The following is an 18,495-nucleotide window of genomic DNA, read 5'->3' as shown; positions in this document are numbered from 1 at the left end:
GAAATTTGGACCACCTGGGGTTCTTTAACGTGCACCTAAATCTAAGTCAGTCTAAGTACACGGGTGTTTTCACACTTCGCCCCCATTGAAATGCGGCCGCCGTGGCCGGGATTCGATCCTGCGACCTCCTGCGGACAACATTAGACATGATTATTAGGCATATGACACGCGAAGCTTCAAGCAACATGACACGAATCAGTACAAATACTAAGTACTACTTGTTATCATAAGTAACATTTTTCACGATTAGACATCTCAGAAACACATATGAGACACAAGAGGCTTCAGGAATCAATATATTCACTGAGTATGCAAAGGGATGATTTAGATGTTATAAAGCCATGGCAAAGAAGTCAAGAAGGGCTAAGCTGACGCAGAGGCAGCGGGGACGTGGACTGTTATTTATTGTGATAAAGTCTAATCCCGTTTCTTGCACCCTCTCATCTCAGCATTCCGCCTGTACATTGTAGAGCTCACCTTCACTAGAATATGCGAAGTTTGCGAATGAGAGGCTTAGCCTGTTACGTCACCCCGCCGGTTCTCGATGCATTGGCGGAGACAACAATGATGCCTACGGTTTGTAGCCGTGAAAAACAAATCTGAGCTGTTCTGTTGTTCCTTTTGTTGAGAAGTTGGAGCAGTGTGCTTGCAGCATGAAATTTTTGCCGAACTTGAACAACTCGGGTTTCTCTTCTTCTGCGAGCAGATTATATACGGAAGTGCCAATTGCGAACAAACCTGAAAAGGGAAATAAAGTTCACAATATAAAGAAACCCTCTCTTAACGTTTTGTTTCCCACTGTGTTTTTGTTTTTACTGCAAAAGCTAAGGATGTGTATTATATGTTTCCTAAAGATTATAGTTGAAATAAAGCAACCACATCACTATTCAAAGTCTCCTTCATTTTTAATCTATTGAGTAGTTGAGCAGAGAGAAACCAGGAGAGTTATTCCCCGGATATTTTTGCAAAAAGGAATGTATTTTCGCGCGTACTTCTAATTTAAGTAGATTTTTGTCTCAATCTGTATCGGCGGCGAAAATATGATAAAGTATTATATTGTACTTATGCCCTCTATCTAACATTTTAGTGCTCTGAGCATCACTGATGCAGAATATATCGAGCAGGTGGAATCAATAGCGGATACATAAAACTCCGAACGCTTGGCGCCAGCTGAAATAGCCGGCACCATCCATAAGACGCACTTAATCTCGTTAAGGGTAGCGTTGGCGACTTTTGCGATAATTTGAGCTGCATGTGTAAACCACATTCTTTACTTTGAGCATCATTGCGCCTACTTATGACACGCTTCGTCCAGACATTTGGAATCTTTCAAAGGCAATACGCACAGTCACGCAACAGTAAATCAGGAACTTAAGGTGCGTAACTGTAGCCAAATAAAGCTTCCCACTCTCAGAAACGACGTGCTAATATATATATATATATATATATATATATATATATATATATATATATATATATATATATATATATATATATATATAATTTCTTTTTTTTTCTTACGCCTGTATTGTTCAACAAGTAACTGGTCGGACAAATATGAAGTATAAAAACATAATTTCTACAAGGAGCAATGTCATTTTTTAAAAAATTTGTTACGCGGGATTCACGACACTGAAGTAGCGGACGAATCTTTCTGCTGCATTTCACTATAGATAGACTTCATGTGCAAGGATTGGATTGGATTGGAAAAACTTTAATAGAAGTCCTGCAGGACGCACGTCAGCGCGCAGTGGGCGTCTCCCACGCAGGGACCGACAGGGAGTACCTGGCGGCCGCTGCGCGAGCCTGCTGGACGGCCCATTGCTGATCTTCTAGGAGCGGACTTCGTATCGTCCTCTCCCACTTGTCGGAGGTAGAGTCGGGCGGAGCGTTTCTGCACTCCCAGAGCACGTGTGCGAGTGTCGCCGTGACCCCGCACGAGGGGCACGCATTGTCTGGGTAGACGTCTGGGTAGATGATGTGTAAGGTGGCGGGGTTCGGATAGGTATCTGTCTGTAATAAGCGTAGCGTAAGCGCCTGTGGCCTGTTTAGTTTGGGGTGCGGGGGCGGAAAGAGACGTCGTCCCAAGTAAAAGTGTTTGGTTATTTCATTGTAGGTTACTGGGGCGTCCCTGTTCGCCTCCAACTCATCGAGACGTGGTTGCCCGGGGGTGACGGCGCGGTCGGTAAGCGCGCGCGCAGCGTCGTGGGCTGTCTCGTTGAGGTTGGGCGGGGCGCCCGGGATCCGACCCAGGTGGGCGGGAAACCAGACGACGGTGTGGTGTTTGAGGGTGCTTGGATCAGCGCCGCGGAGAATGCGTAACGCCTTGACGGAGACGACTCCTCTCTCGAACGCTTTGATGGCCGGTCTCGAGTCGCTGAATATTGTCGTTCGCTTATCGTCGAGCATTGCCAGGGCTATGGCCACTTGCTCCGCCACCTCGGGATCACGTGTGCGTACCGTTGCGGCGTTTAAAGTCCGTTGCGAGGACGAGACGGCTACCGCGGCGTAGGCTCGGTTGCACCGGTAGGCGGCGGCGTCCACGAAAGCGACGTCGTCGGCTTTCTCGTTTATTCGTTTGAGGAACGCGGTGGCCCGGGCTAGGCGCCTGCCTCGATTGTGTTCCGGATGGACGTTTCGCGGAATGGGTGCGATTGTGATCAGGTCGCGGAGCTCGCGGGGAACCGGCGTAAGCTCCGGGGGATCCTGGGTGTTCGGTGGAAAGTACCCCAGTTCGCGCAAGATGTGACGGCCAGTCTTCGTCATCGTCAGACGTATCATCTGCGCTCTCTCCTGAGCCTCAGCGATCTCTTCGAGGGTATTGTGCACACCGAGCTCGAGGAGTCGAAACGTCGGCGTCGTGATCGGGAGCCCAAGGGCCCGCTTCACTGCCTTTCGTATGAGTACATTGAGCTTGTCACGCTCCGATTGTTTCCACTTATGCATTGCTGCGACGTAGGTGAAGTGGCATAGGACGAACGCGTGTACGAGACGCAGCAGATTGTCTTCTTTGAGGCCGTGGTGACGGTTGGCCACCCTGCGTACAAGTCGTATTGCGTTGTCCGTCTTGGTCGTCAGCTTGTGGACCGTTTGGATGTTTGATCCGCCCTTCATGTGCAAGGGTAATAGGAAACTACTGAAAAGATTGCAGATTATATTACTCAAAAGATTACCATGGATTAGCATAGACTGTGGCATGAGTTTACACTATTAATTTGGTGAAACTCTCACCTCTAATGTAATGGAACGGAAAATATGCCACACTAGTACAACGCCTTTTTATTATTACCCGCACCTCCACCAAATAGTACGAAGAGGAAGCTCGATGGACAAATGTATTTACAACTATTTACATGGGGAAAAGTTAGCGGTAATCGCGCAGGCTGGTACAAACGTCACAGCTCCAGGAGATAGACTACTACTCTCTCTTGCGTGCACGGTCCTGTCCAAATGCACAGCCAGAATATTCAGCCATGAGCTAACAGTTGTTTTATCCATTACGCAAATGTTACGATATGTCGCGCATACAGGAGCTTCCGTCATGAATTGATTGCTTTTAGTGCCTGTATCCTTAGTGAAATGCGTTCGGTAGAGATGAATAAATTCACCTAAATAAAACAACAACGTATGTCGCATACTTACGCACAGCGTCGTCGATGTTCGCACTTTTGACGTTGATTCCAACCAGCTCACAGGTCAGTGGAACGAGCCCTGTTAGCTTGACAAGGTCGAAGAGGTTCTTTCTCAAGGAGACAGCGTCGCTACGTTCATGAAATACGGGCATGGCACGGCAGATCACCTGTAGGATGTCAATGATTCGCAAAAGAACGTGTTCGGCAGGCGGCTACAGTTTAGCTACATTGGTCGAGGGCATGCAATGAAACGACCGATGCTACTGCAAGAGCAAGTAATTATTTTCGGTGTTCTAAATCTACTCTCGAGCAGGATATCGAACCGCAACTGATAACTAAAAAAAGTTCTTTTTTGCTCGAACCGGAACTGAATCGAAATGTAAGAGTTATTTTTTCTTTTTCTTTCTTCTTTTTTGTTTGTTTCAGAAATAAATTAAGAATAAATATAACGGTTTTCGATTCCAGTTCGTGACCAGCTCCGGAGCTTTTCATCCGTGCATTACCTGCGCTTGTTGTTCAACCTTGCTACCTCAATTATATATACACGGAAGCTTGCAGCCATTTTAAAAGTAGAAGCACCGCTAGTTCTGTTTTCAACGTGGCTCGTCAGGAGACAGTCATGTTAGCAATCCGTAGACTCGTGGTTCTTCGAAAACAGTGACCATCATCCGATGGCAGGAAAGCTACATACAAACGCTGAAACGAAGAAAGGTTTCTGTCTTTTTTTTTCTCCAGGTGCTCCCTTTTCCTCACATTGGTATGTAAATTTATCTAGGTGCGATATAAATTACGTCTTGTTTCTGAGGTGTGCTTGTACAATATGATTTTCTTTCAGCGAGCGTATACCATCTTTTTTTTCTGTATTTCCGCCACTGTCACTGACATTCTCGTACAAAATAAAGTTATGCTGTTTCCCTGCTATTATGCTTTAGGTTATGCAAACGAATATAAATATTTCTGAACCGTTGTTCTTTCTATCTGGAGTTGAACCGGAACTGAACCCCTTTCGCCGAACCGGAACGAAGAAAGCTTCGGTTCGACACTCCGCTCTCGAGTGCCGCCAGCACGTCTCAGACAAGCGCGACCGGTTTACATACACATCAAAGTGATCTGAATGATCCCGTTGTACTGGATAACGGCCGTCCCATCAACGATCCGAAGGATAACTTACTATCATTCCTGATATGTTAGCTTTCACTAAAGATAAGAAAGGTTTCCTCCCGAAAAATATCCTTCAGCGATTGAGGCGAAAAGTGCATACAACATACAGCACAGCATTCGTTTCAATAAAGAACAGGCACAAAAGAAGCACACAAGCCACGTAATTGTCGGCAAGGCGCTCCTGATAGCAATGCGAAGCACGTAGCGCTCCACGCATACGTGTCGCGGTAAAGATTACTGTTGCGCAAGATGCCGCGGCGACGGCAGCTTGCGACGTGGGGAGTGACGTGACTAGCCTTTCAGATATAAAATAACAAGCCTAGCAACGGACTTGATTGTTGTTGTAGCTCCTCTATGGGCAGGCAACGCATAGTTAATTAGGACTCCCGAGGAGCAGCGAGAATACGGGGAGCGGCAAAGGGAAAAAGAAACGGCGATGCGACCAGCGTGCTGCCGCTGGTCGCGTATCGCCGTGCAATTCCAGCACAGTCCACATTCTCCCGTGGCTGAATAATGCGCCGGAGGCGGAACTGAGCAATGAAGTATTGCATGCTCCACTCGGCACTTTTACTGGTAGTTTTCATCAGCTTAAAATTATGGCATTTTACGTGCCAAAACCACTTTCTGATTATGAGGTACGCCGTAGTGAAGGACTCCAGAAATTTCGACCGCCTGGGGTTCTTTGACGTGCACCTAAATCTACGTACACGAGTGTTTTCGCATTTCGCCCCCATCGAAATGCGACCGCCATGGCTGGGATTCCATCCCGCGACCTCGTGCTGAGTAACCCAACACCATAGCCATTGAGCAACCGTGGCGAGTTTTCATCAGCTTCGCTGAACATCCAGTTTCGCAGGGCCGGGATGACGAGTCAATATTTTTTTTTCTTAGTGTCAACTAAAATATCGGCTATTCGATATTAATAAATTACCTCTTAGCAGTACCAAGAACACCGCTCTTACCTCGGGAAAATCAGAAAAAGGGCGCGAATATGAATGGTGACGCCGCCTTAAAGTTCCCGCACCAGCTCACCATGACGCTATGGATTTTGAATGCGTCTGCTAGGGGCTAGTTAATTGTCTGTTGGCAAATATTGACTGCATTGTGTTCTAGACAGGGGCGTAGCCGGGGTGGGGGGGGGGGCTTATGGGGCTACAGCCCCCCCCCCTCCCGAAATTTTTTCATGCTGTCCATGCGCCGCCGGCCAAAACAACCCGCGGCGCCGGAAATCATGCTCAATTTTGTCTAGAATGTCCTTTTCACGCTCGAAAAAAAAAAAAACATTTTAGCGCGAACATTGCGAAATCGGTCTGGATTTCGCGGCAACGCCCATGCACCGGGAGCACAAAGTTCGAAAGGCGTGGCGCGCGGGCTCGTCGCGGCATCTCGCTGAGGCCGCGGAATCGGGAGCGCTTGGATTTCCATTCTGACACTTTATGGGTATAAAGCTCTAATAAACATTTGATGCGAAGGGTGCATTGATATTTCCAAAGTCGTGCTTTAGGTTTTCGATTCCGGAACTTTGTGGGCTTAATGTTATAAACATTTAACGCCAAAGGTGCATTGACTTTTCTAAAGTCTTAGATCGGAACATACAACGAGACAAGCCAAATCTACACACTATCAGACAAGTTGACAAAACACGCAGCGAGATACGATGAGACGAAACATTGTGGTGGTTCATTTGTGGCGTCATGTCGCATAAAAAAATATTGTCACGTGGTAGTGACAGTGAAGAAAGAAGCAGTACGGTGGAATACAAAACTAGCTTTTATTGGGCGAACCTGTGCCCACAAAACAGGCTACACTTATAGCACAACGAAAGCGGCGAACACAGTCGGCGATCGTCGAAAATCTGATCAGCGGGTCAAGCGCGTCGGCTTTTATAGAGCAGTCGTCGAATGTTCCAGACTAATCGTTCGGACCCGCGTGCCTTCCACAAAGTTCTACACGTTACGCGTTACGCGTTACGCGATGAAATCAGATAACACAAGGTTCGGCGACAACAGACAGCCGGGTAGAAGCATCGATAACTTTCCAGAAACGTCGGATACACGCAGGCGCGTCCCTCGCTGTGCGATTACAGTTGTTAAGAGGCGAAACGTGGTCGCCCGATAAAGATAAGTACACGTGTCAATACCCCCCTCTTAAAAAGCATCGACCCGATGCTGCAAACAAACGAAGGTAATAAACAAAAGCACTCGTAGCAAAGAAAAGAACAAAAATGACGAAGTTCGTCAGCGTCCGTAAAAGGGTTTAAGGCGCACCACGTGGACCACTTCAGATCGTGCGCGGCGCCGCTGTGAATGCGAAATGCCGTCTGGCACGACCTCATAGTCCAGAGCGCCAATACGTCGGATGACCTTGTAGGGTCCGAAATAGCGTCGGAGTAGTTTCTCACTGAGTCCTCGTCGGCGTATCGGGGTCCAGACCCAAACACGGTCACCGGGCTGGTACTCGACGAAGCGTCGTCGGAGGTTGTAGTGTCGGCTGTCGGTACGCTGCTGGGTCTTGATCCGTAGGCGGGCGAGCTGTCGGGCTTCTTCGGCGCGCTGGAGATAGGTAGCGTCGTCAAGATTCTCCTCGTCAGTGACGTGCGGCAGCATGGCGTCGAGCGTCGTCGTCGGGTTCCTGCCGTAAACCAACTTGAATGGCGTGATCTGTGTTGTTTCTTGCACCGCCGTGTTGTAGGCGAAGGTGACATACGGCAGGACCGCGTCCCACGTCTTGTGCTCGACGTCGACGTACATCGCTAGCATGTCGGCGAGCGTCTTATTCAGCCGCTCCGTAAGACCATTCGTCTGCGGATGGTAGGCCGTTGTCCTCCTGTGCCTTGTCTGACTGTAGTTCAGAATGGCTTGAGTGAGCTCCGCTGTAAAGGCCGTTCCTCTGTCGGTGATGAGGACTTCTGGAGCACCATGTCGCAACAGGATGTTCTCGACGAAAAATTTAGCCACTTCGGCTGCGCTGCCTTTCGGTAGAGCTTTAGTTTCAGCGAAGCGGGTGAGATAGTCCGTCGCCACGACAATCCACCTATTTCCGGAAGCTGATGTCGGAAACGGTCCCAACAAGTCCATCCCGATCTGCTGAAAAGGTCGGTAAGGAGGCTGGATCGGCTGTAGTAATCCCGCTGGTCTTGTCGGTGGTGTCTTGCGTCGCTGACAGTCGCGGCATGTCTTGACATAACGGGCGACATCGGTGGTTAGGCGCGGCCAGTAATACCTTTCTTGTATCCTCGATAGCGTCCGGGAGAAACCGAGGTGCCCAGCGGTCGGATCGTCATGTAGGGCGTGCAGTACTTCTGGACGTAGCGCCGACGGAACAACAAGAAGGTAGTTGGCGCGGACTGGTGAGAAGTTCTTCTTCACGAGTAGGTTGTTTTGAAGCGTGAACGAAGATAATCCACGCTTAAATGCCCTTGGGACAACGTCGGTGTGCCCTTCCAAATACTCGATTAGGGCTTTTAGCTCCGAGTCTCCTCGTTGCTGTTCGGCGAAGTCTTCCGCGCTTATTATTCCAAGGAAGGCGTCGTCATCCTCGTCATCTTGCGGCGGCGGGTCAATGGGGGCGCGGGATAGGCAATCGGCATCTGAGTGTTTTCGTCCGGACTTGTAGGTTACAGTGATGTCGTATTCTTGTAGCCTGAGGCTCCACCGTGCCAGCCGTCCTGAGGGGTCTTTTAGGTTAGCTAGCCAACACAACGCGTGATGATCGCTGACCACCTTGAATGGCCTGCCATATAGGTAAGGGCGAAATTTCGCTGTGGCCCAAACGAGCGAGGCATTCCTTTTCGGTTGTAGAATAATTGCCTTCTGCTTTTGACAATGATCGGCTAGCGTAAGCTATCACGTGTTCATGTCCATCTTTTCTCTGGACTAGGACGGCACCGAGGCCTAGGCTACTGGCGTCAGTGTGTATTTCGGTATCGGCGTGCTCGTCGAAGTGCGCAAGTACGGGCGGCGACTGCATGCGTCGTTTGAGTTCTTGAAATGCGTCGCCCTGTGGCGTTTCCCACTTGAACTCGACGTCACATTTAGTTAGCTGTGTCAGCGGCTCAGCGATGCGTGAAAAGTTCTGGACAAATCGCCTGTAGTAGGCACACATGCCAAGAAATCTACGCACTGCCTTCTTGTCGGTGGGCTGCGGGAACTTTGCGATGGCAGCTGTTTTCTGCGGGTCGGGGCGTACTCCGGATTTGCTGATGACGTGGCCTAGGAATAGAAGCTCATCGTAAGCGAAGCGGCACTTTTCTGGCTTCAGAGTGAGCCCTGATGACTTGATGGCCTCTAGTACTGTGGCAAGCCGCCTAAGGTGATCGTCAAAATTTTCGGCGAATACAACGACGTCATCCAAGTAAACGAGACAGGTCTGCCACTTCAATCCTGCTAAAACCGTGTCCATCACGCGCTGGAACGTTGCAGGCGCCGAGCACAGTCCAAATGGCATAACCTTGAACTCGTAGAGGCCGTCTGGGGTGATGAAGGCGGTCTTTTCACGATCTCTTTCGTCGACTTCTATTTGCCAATAGCCAGACTTGAGGTGCATCGAGGAGAAGTATTTAGCGTTGCAGAGCCGATCCAATGCGTCGTCTATCCGTGGGAGAGGGTATACGTCCTTCTTCGTGATCTTGTTCAGACGACGATAATCGACGCAGAAACGAAGGGTTCCGTCCTTTTTCTTCACCAGCACAACAGGAGATGCCCACGGGCTTTTCGACGGCTGGATGATGTCGTCGCGCAGCATTTCGTCGACTTGTTCTCTTATAGCTTCACGTTCTCGCGGCGAAACTCGGTAAGGGCTCTGGCGAAGTGGTCGAGCGTACTCCTCGGTGATTATGCGATGCTTGGCGACTGGTGTTTGTCGAATCCTCGATGACGTCGAAAAGCAGCCTTTGTATCGCCGGAGCAGACTTCTGAGCTGCTGTTGCTTAATCACGGGGAGACTTGGATTAATGTCGTAGTCTGGTTCGGCAACCATGGTCGTCGGGGTAGATGCGGCGGAATCCGAGAGGACAAACGCATTGCTGTTTTCCAGAATTTCCTCGATGTATGCGATCGTCGTGCCCTTGTTGATGTGCTTGTACTCCTGGCTGAAGTTTGTCAGCAACACTTTCGTGTTTCCTCCGTGCAGTCGAGCGATCCCTCTTGCGACGCAAATTTCACGGTCTAGCAGTAGACGTTGGTCGCCTTCGATGACACCTTCTAAGTCAGCGGGTGTTTCGGTGTCGACCGAAATAACAATGCTGGAGCGAGGCGGGATGCTCACCTGATCTTCGAGCACACTCAAGGCGTGGTGACTACGAGGGTTCTCCGACGGTATCGCATGGTCTTCCGACAGAGTTATTGACTTCGACTTCAGGTCGATGACTGCGCCGTGTTGGTTGAGGAAGTCCATGCCGAGAATGACGTCTCGTGAACACTGTTGGAGGATAACGAAGGTGACAGGGTCTTCTCAGGTAGAAGTCCGTGTTCCGGGGGCAGCTGTTGTAGACGACGGCTTACTCGATGGTCCGTGACTACGTTGGTGCTCTCTTTACGGTCCGGGCTTGGATCATGGCTTGTCGGGGGCGTCCGGTACATGGACCAAAAGCACCTCCACCAGATGTCACGTGGTAGTGACAGTGAAGAAAGAAGCAGTACGGTGGAATACAAAACTAGCTTTTATTGGGCGAACCTGTGCCCACAAAACAGGCTACACTTATAGCACAACGAAAGCGGCGAACACAGTCGGCGATCGTCGAAAATCTGATCAGCGGGTCAAGCGCGTCGGCTTTTATAGAGCAGTCGTCGAATGTTCCAGACTAATCGTTCGGACCCGCGTGCCTTCCACAAAGTTCTACACGTTACGCGTTACGCGTTACGCGATGAAATCAGATAACACAAGGTTCGGCGACAACAGACAGCCGGGTAGAAGCATCGATAACTTTCCAGAAACGTCGGATACACGCAGGCGCGTCCCTCGCTGTGCGATTACAGTTGTTAAGCGGCGAAACGTGGTCGCCCGATAAAGATAAGTACACGTGTCAATATCAACATTTTTTTTTTTCACCTACGTCAAAGCATCCATGTCAAGACGCTAAAGCCAGCCAGGGTAACTACGTTCTTATTTATTTTTTCTACTTTGACTTTTATTCGTGAGGACCCATTGAGCCTCTTAAATTTTTTTAATTCTCGCTACTCTACCCGCGGGCTGCCAGAGCCAGCCAGGGCGCATGCGTTTTTCTTGTGTTGCCTCGAAACCACCGCTCGGCGTACTTCGGTGCGCGTGTGGTTTTCTCTGGCCAAGTGAATTTTCGCCTGGCAGAGCTTTGGACGCCTTCTGGCTAGCAGACGAGAAAAAGAAACAATGGTCGCTCACCGCCATCACTGTGAAGACTTGACGGATTACACCGTGTTCGCTTGAGAGCAACCTCTCGGGAAAGTCTTGTCTCGCCGGTGTAAAGTACCGAGCACTATGCGTGTGGTTCTCGGTGGACCAAACGTCTCACGTTTTCTTCGATATTCATTCGGTAGCCACATTAGGTGCCCAAAGTAGGCATTGGATTGTGGCCAACATACTCTCCTTGGCGTCTTCTTTTTTTTTCATTTCGGTGCCCCCGCCCCACAAAAGGAAAAAAAATATACATTGTTGCGGCGCAGCGAATTGTCGCATGGTGACAGTTTGTTACTCCTTTTGCGGAAAGTAATCGGCCACAGCACGCTTCAGTTGCCGGATACTATTATTATATTATTGTGATAGCAATTATATGAAGACTCCAGGCGCATTCCTGCTGTCGCCGTCGCCCTCATGTTTCGTATAGTCTCAGGACAATAACGTCGTGACCGAGCGCCGCATGCTGTATGTAGGGGGGTGGAATGGGTGAGCCGACGATGGTGGCTCAGTCTTGCGTGCGCAAAGGAGAAAAGCAGGGAGGGAGCAAGCGCGCCGCCTTCCGTCGCACGCGATACATCGGATGGAGTGAATGGAATGGGGGCGGAATCTAGGATTCTGTGAATCTGTGATTGCGCTACATGTTTGTTTGCCTTGTTTGGCGCATTATATACAGTGAATTTTTCTTAGATACGTAGATTTATTGGAGACTTATACATATATTTAAATATCTTGTTGCGAGGTTTTGTGTATACGTGCAGTGAACTTTCTTTCCAGTGACACTTTTTTGATCTTTATCAAGCATTTGTATATTCCATTGTATCTTCGCATTTCTAATGAACGAGGGCGAGTTAAATGAAAGTGAGCCTACCTACCCTGCACCATGATGGTTCGGTTCATTATCTGCGAGGCATGCGCGTAGCACACAGGCATCTTTCATTTACAAAAGTGACACGCAGATGGGAGGGTAAATGTTCTTTAATGCTCTCATACACTGGATTGAGCATGGCTGCGTGACGTAATGGACACTTCAGAGGTTGAGCAGCGGGGTGCCGTGAATGTTTTGACAGCCGAAGGTGTTTCCCAAAAGGAAATTATTCGCCGTATGGCTGCCGTGTACGTTGAACATTGTATTTAATTGGCCACTGTGAAGCATTGGAGCAAACGGTTGAAAAAGGACGTGAAAGTTGCAAAGACGATCCAAGACCGGGCCAAAGCCATCGTGCAATCACCCCCAACACGAGTGCGAAAGTTGATGAGCTGGTGAGACAAGAACGGAGGATAAACATCAATGAACTGGCAGAGCGTGTGAACATCAGTCGCGGTTCGGTTAACTCCATAATTCATGAACATCTTGGTCATCGGCTCTTGTATGCGCAATGGATGCCCAAGATTTTGAACCACCGCCAGAAGAAGGTTCTGTGCTGCCTTGACTCATCTGATCCGGTATCACAATGAGGGCGACGACTTCTTGTCTGCAATTGTTATCGGGGACGAACCATGGTACCACTATTACGAGCCTGAAACACGACGGCGAAGCTTACAGTGGAAACATTCGAATTCACCGCCCCCAAAGAAAGCAAAGGCCGTCATTTCCGCCGGAAAGGTGTTGTTTACTATTTTTTTCGATTGTCAGGGGCCATTACTGATAGAATTTTCTAAAGCCGGAGAGGCTATCAATCGTTTCCGATATTGTGAAACGCCGGATCGGCTGCGTGTCGCAATCAAGAACAAACGACGTGGAAAATTGACGAATGGGGTAATCTTGTTCCACGACCTGGCTATGGTGTTGGGCTGCTAAGCACGAGGTCGCGGAATCGAATCCCGGCCACGGCGGCCGCATTTCGATGGGGGCGAAATGCGAAAACACCCGAGTACTTAGATTAGGTGCACGTTAAAGAACCCAGGTGGTCGAAATTTCCGGAGTCCTCCACTACGGCGTGCCTCATAATCAGAAAGTGGTTTTGACACGTAAAACCCCATAATTTAATTTTTAATTTTTCCACAATGCCCGTCCCCAGGTCGCTGATGTGGTTAATACAAAACTGGCAAAGTTCAAGTGGGAAATGCTGCAACATCCGCCATACAGCTAAGACCTGTCGCCTTGCGACATCCACATTTTGGGGCAAATGAAAAAAAAAACAGCTTAAGGAAAACAGATTCGTGTCGGACGATGACGTGAAAGAGTCAGTTGCAGATTTGTTGAAGCAGCAACCTAAGGAGGTTTATGAGACGGGAATTAAAAAAAAAAAATTATGGGGTTTTACGTGCCAAAACCACTTTCTGATTATGAGGCACGCCGTAGTGGAGGACTCCGAAAATTTCGACCACCTGGGGTTCTTTAACGTGCCAGACGGGAATCACGCGACTTCTTAGTCAACAGGATAAATTTCTAAATGCTCATGGAGACTACTTTTAAATAAAGTACCCCGTTTGTCATATATTCGCATTGGCTCACTTTCATTTGACTCGCCTTCGTATATATTGCAGAACTCCTGCTTTTTATACGTGCCCTTTGTTGCGACTATAATTTCGGTGTAATTACTCACGATACACGACCGGTGACAACTGCTCCTGCGTAATACATTGAAACAAATACCAGCGTCATTGATATCTTGCACTGGCCGTTGCATATGTACAAAAATGTAAACAAGGTTGTTGTATGACAAAGTTTCATTAACGTATTTGTCCTCAACTTGTTCATTTATGGCCTTTACATTTTTCATATCAGTGGCATGCACTGCTTTGCTGGTTTCGAACTGATATAGTTCTAAGGATCGTGTGATATTTTTTTTACCTATTAAATAGACAAAAACTTGGAAGCATTGATATCAGTTATTTTGAGCACAATTTCTGGCACACACGAGTATATCTTTTTATTAAAAAATACATATATTACTTGTTTTGACAGTGCGTAGCGTTCAAGAATTCGTTTGTAGCATCTTTGGCAATGGGAATGCAGTTATTATTCATGTATTTGATCTCTCGACAAATTGTTTAAGAGGAAGCTTTAGCTCGGGTCCAACTTCGACGCGGCCTATTCAAATAAATGTAAAACGCAGAAACGCTTTTCTGAGATAACCCCTGGATCACTTTTAATGGAATTTGTTGAATTTGAGAAAGTCATAATCTAGTATCTGTTGAAAGCGGATGTTCGATTTAGGGCCTGAATTTTGTTTAAAATATTTGGAAAAATTTGAGAGTGTGAAAAAAATAGAAGCACGACGTTTACAAACTAAAAGCTCTTCATCAAAAATAGATATCGCGGTTCCTCAAACGGCATCTATTATAAGAGTCAAAGTGGACAAATTCATGTCAATTTGTATCTTACGTGAATTAGTTACGTGGTGCACAAGGGTTCTGCAAAAGCCGCGTTCTGATAATGCTAAATTGTTTGAGATTCATTTGTAACATATCAATTTTGTCCGCTGTAGATGTACTATGAGATGCGATTCCCAGAATTGTGATATTATTTTTCATTGTTGAGTTACAGAGTCTTAAACGTGATAGGTTCGGTTTCTGAAAATTTGAGATTTGTGGCAATGTTTAATAAAAAAGTGACAACCTAAATGAAAAATTCGAAACCAGAAGACAATCGAATTTAAATTTTTCTTTTAAATGCAAGAAACCTTATCAAATTTTGTGCAGTGGTTGCCGAGAAAAACTAATTCACCTTCTACATGTATTTAGATAGGAGCATCGCAGATAAAGCTTCCTCTTAAGGAGGAGGCCAAGCGGCAACGTGTTCTACTTAACGTGTACATACCAATAAAAAGCTGTAAGAGTGGCGGCACTTCGATTATACCCATCGTTTGGTATAACATCATTGTTTTACTCACATCATGGTATTTTGCCCATGACTTGCTTTCCAATAGTGCCCGGTAGAGCGGCGCCGGTCCGGGGTAGGGATTGTATATAACGAGGCACTCGCCACCAGGTGTCATCAGGCGCTCGATGTTCTTCAGTGCAGCTCCCCGGTTTTGTATCCAGTGAAACGCGAGGAAGGAGTAGACCCGCTCGAAGCGACCCTCCTCGGCGATGAACCGAGACACATCGTCGTCAACAGCGATGTCCAGCAACCGGTGATCAATCTTCGGGTGGGCGTGGACCGTCCTTGCATAGTCCAGCGTGGCCTCTGAGTTGTCCGAAGCCACGAGCCTCTCCAGCGTCGCAGGGCACCGGTACAACAGGCGGTTCCGGTTGCCGGGCCCGCAGCCGACATCCAGGTACTGGTGGTCTCTCGCGTCGTTTTCACTGGCACATGGGGAAAATGACGCCTGCCAAGCTTTGAGCAGCTCGGCCGTGGCTTGTCGGTCGGGTCCTCTGACCTCGTCATAAACCTTCGGCACACCGCTTTGCGTAAACGGTAACGCTAGTGATGCAGCAGCGAGTTGTCTGTGGCTGGTCATGTCAATTCACAACCGTCCGAACTTGCGCCGTATTTTTAAACGCAAAAATGTGCGACTAAAGAAAAATAATTTATTCTCAAGGCGTGCCTAACTGACACAGGTAAACTGAGAACCCTGTATGTTCCATTCGCACGGAATAATCAACCATATGTACAGATGGTCACCCATCTTCTACGCCATTCTACAGTTACTTCTTTCTTTTTATCAATAAGCGATTTTCAAACAATGTTAGATGCCCCAGTCTGTTCTTGTACCTTTAAAACTAACCTTTTTATATATTTGGTTAACCTCGTATAAATGTATAGGCTATTTTTTTCTGCACAGACAGACAGACAGGCAGACAGACTATTTCGCATGAACATGTATTTATATACATAGTAATCATATCTACTCGTGATTATTATGCAGTTTTTTTTCTAACTGCAGCAAATTTTTAAAATTGCCTGTGGCAGATAGCACAATTATAATCCTTGATCTAAACTATCCGATCAGGCGGCCATTACTTCTACGATATATCAGAACACTTAATTAGCATAATTACGTTAATTAACTTCTGAATTATTACCATTACGGCCACTATTTCAATCTACGAGTTATAGCCGGTGAGTTCGCAAGGCGTATTCACTTGGAACGATTTCTGAGGACTGCACCAGTTTCGAGATATTTATTTTCAATGTATCCGACGAACTGCATTGGTGTTCCAGTTACTTTTGTGCTTGAATGAATAAAACAGCACTTTCTTCAAAAATGTAACTGGAACGCAAATGTATTTCTTCGGACACTTTACCTTTTTAGATATGAAGAAGAGCTCCTGGCGAAGGCTGTCACCCACAGGGCATTTCTGGAAAGTCGTGCTTTTTTTTAAACAGATTTGAGACCATATGCGTGCTCTCTGGAAGGCAGTGGCGGTGCATGGGTTCACCTTCAGCAGGTCCGTCGCCTGCCTCTCATCGTCGACGAGACAAGCGCTCGAAACCAGGCAGCGTGAAGCTGGCCGCGCACGGCTTCACACCTAACGAAGCCATACAAGGCGACCTTGGTTGGTCTTTAAGGCCCGAGAGGCAGTGAGAAAACTAGCCTACGAGCGTCGGCTTGCTGCTTTGCCGGAAGGCGGATGGGCTCGAAAAACCTTCAAATATTTACATCTGCGGTGCCTCAACACGAAGTGGGTGGCGCGCACGAGAAGGCTTACCGAACGATAGCGAGTAGATCTAGTTTTGCTTTCGGCTCCGCACCACTGGCAGAAAATAAGCCGAAGTCGAGCATGGTCTGCGGCAAGATACTGCACTACTGAAAACAGTAATGTCCATCTACTGTACCTAAAAGATGGCCATAGAGAAGGAGCCCATACACGAAAATTCCAGAGGCACTGGCCTGTTGAGCGAAGCCTGAAGCGGAGTCCTCCGAAAACAGTCACTGCGCTCCAAATTCACGGAGGGCCTTGACCCAACTTGCCCTCTGTGCAACAGCTCCGAGGAAATAAGTCACATTGTTATGGAGTGTCCTGTGATTCTGCCTCCAGCACCGACGAACTTTGCCAGCCCCGGAGCCACCGGTCCTGGTAGGGTCACCGACGACAGCGAAGCGCCGGCAATGGCGATGGGCTTTCGCCCAGAAGGACAGGACCCGCAGTGGGAAGCGGTGGAATCAAGTGACTAAGAGGAGATTGGAATTTTGGTGGCGCTCCAGAGAAACCCATCACTGAAGGTGAACCAGTTCGGTGACGTGAACCAACGCTTATACGTGAACATAAGACGAGCCGTTTGCCCCCTTTTCGTTTTTACAGCAGATCGCGTCCGCCCGTAGATCAACAATTTTTCTTACGCAGGCCGATCCCGAAGATAGCGCGATACCGGGCCGACCCGCGATGGAGGTGAAGCAGGCGGTAAGCACTCCCCATACGTGGGCCGATCCCAAAGATAGTGCAATGCCGGGCCGACCCACAGCGAAGGGGAAGCAGCTGGACGTTAAGCACTCCCCAAACGTGCGCCGATCTCAAAGATAGTGCGATGCCGGGCCGACCTGCAGCGGAGTTGTAGCAGGTGTTAACCCCATACGTGGGCCGACCCCGAAGGTAGTGCAATATAGGGCCGACCCGCGGCGGAGGTGAAGCAGGCGTTAAGCGCTCCCAATACGTGGACCGATCCCGAAGATAGTGCAATGCTGGGCCGACCCGCGGCGGAGGTGCAGTTCTCCATTAAGGGACCTGTATACACAGCTTCGCTGGTCGCCTTTGTTCACAGAGTGGAAAGGCACTGAGTTTTTTTTTTTTTGGTTTTAAATGCAAGACATTTCTTGTCAAATATTTGCCACTTTGAGAGCATCTATCTGGCCGCCAACGTCTTGGTGTTCTCATGGCCGTTTCGTTAACTTGGTATGTACCAAAATTGGCATAGTATGACAAGAGCGTATGACAAACATAAATGACAGGTCACGGCATGAATGTCATGACGCGTGTCATGTAGGTCATGAAACAGCCGCCCACGTCTTGATGCTCTCATGGTCATTTCTTTAACTCGGTAGGTTAACCGCACACTGCTTCGCATAACATCGATTCCCACAGGGCGTGTGATCTGCTGATATTTTTTTCCCATCTCCTCTCTGTGATTGCGTTTTATTTTAATGCGTAAGCATTTCTATGCTTACCCAACGAGAAAACTGTCCTTCCGTTATTATTAATAATAATAAATCATCCCTTAATATTATTGCTGCAATTGGGGGGGGGGGGGGGGGAGGGCGAGGCTCAAGTAACTGCGAAAACGTGCCGACGATACGGTTCTGATCATTCCCCGCAAAGCCTCATCAGCGGGAGCAGCGGTAGCGAGGGATCACCTCCATTCGGCGGTAAATTTCCTATCATCATTTCCTTTGTCGTTTCGTGTCTTTTCCACTCGATCATATTTAGACGGGCAAGCGACGAAGTT

The 18,495-nt window shown here is 48.2% G+C and overlaps 1 long non-coding RNA gene across 1 annotated transcript in view; it reads right to left on the bottom strand.

Moving 5' to 3' along the window:
- Positions 1-375: 375 nt before the first annotated feature.
- The window catches only part of LOC140218429 (uncharacterized), a 65,233-nt gene continuing 47,113 nt past the window's right edge, over positions 376-18,495 (bottom strand). The window contains exons 4-5 of the long non-coding RNA XR_011894683.1: positions 3,643-3,799; positions 376-738 (exon numbers count right to left, since the gene is read on the bottom strand). This is a non-coding gene — a long non-coding RNA (uncharacterized lncRNA). The remainder of the gene's footprint in view (positions 739-3,642; positions 3,800-18,495) is intronic.

Source organism: Dermacentor andersoni, chromosome 5, assembly GCF_023375885.2.
Source record: "Dermacentor andersoni chromosome 5, qqDerAnde1_hic_scaffold, whole genome shotgun sequence".
In the NCBI taxonomy this organism is placed as follows: domain Eukaryota; kingdom Metazoa; phylum Arthropoda; class Arachnida; order Ixodida; family Ixodidae; genus Dermacentor; species Dermacentor andersoni.
The sequence above is the reverse complement of the archived record's forward strand: the minus strand, read 5'-3'. Positions and strand labels throughout refer to the sequence as shown.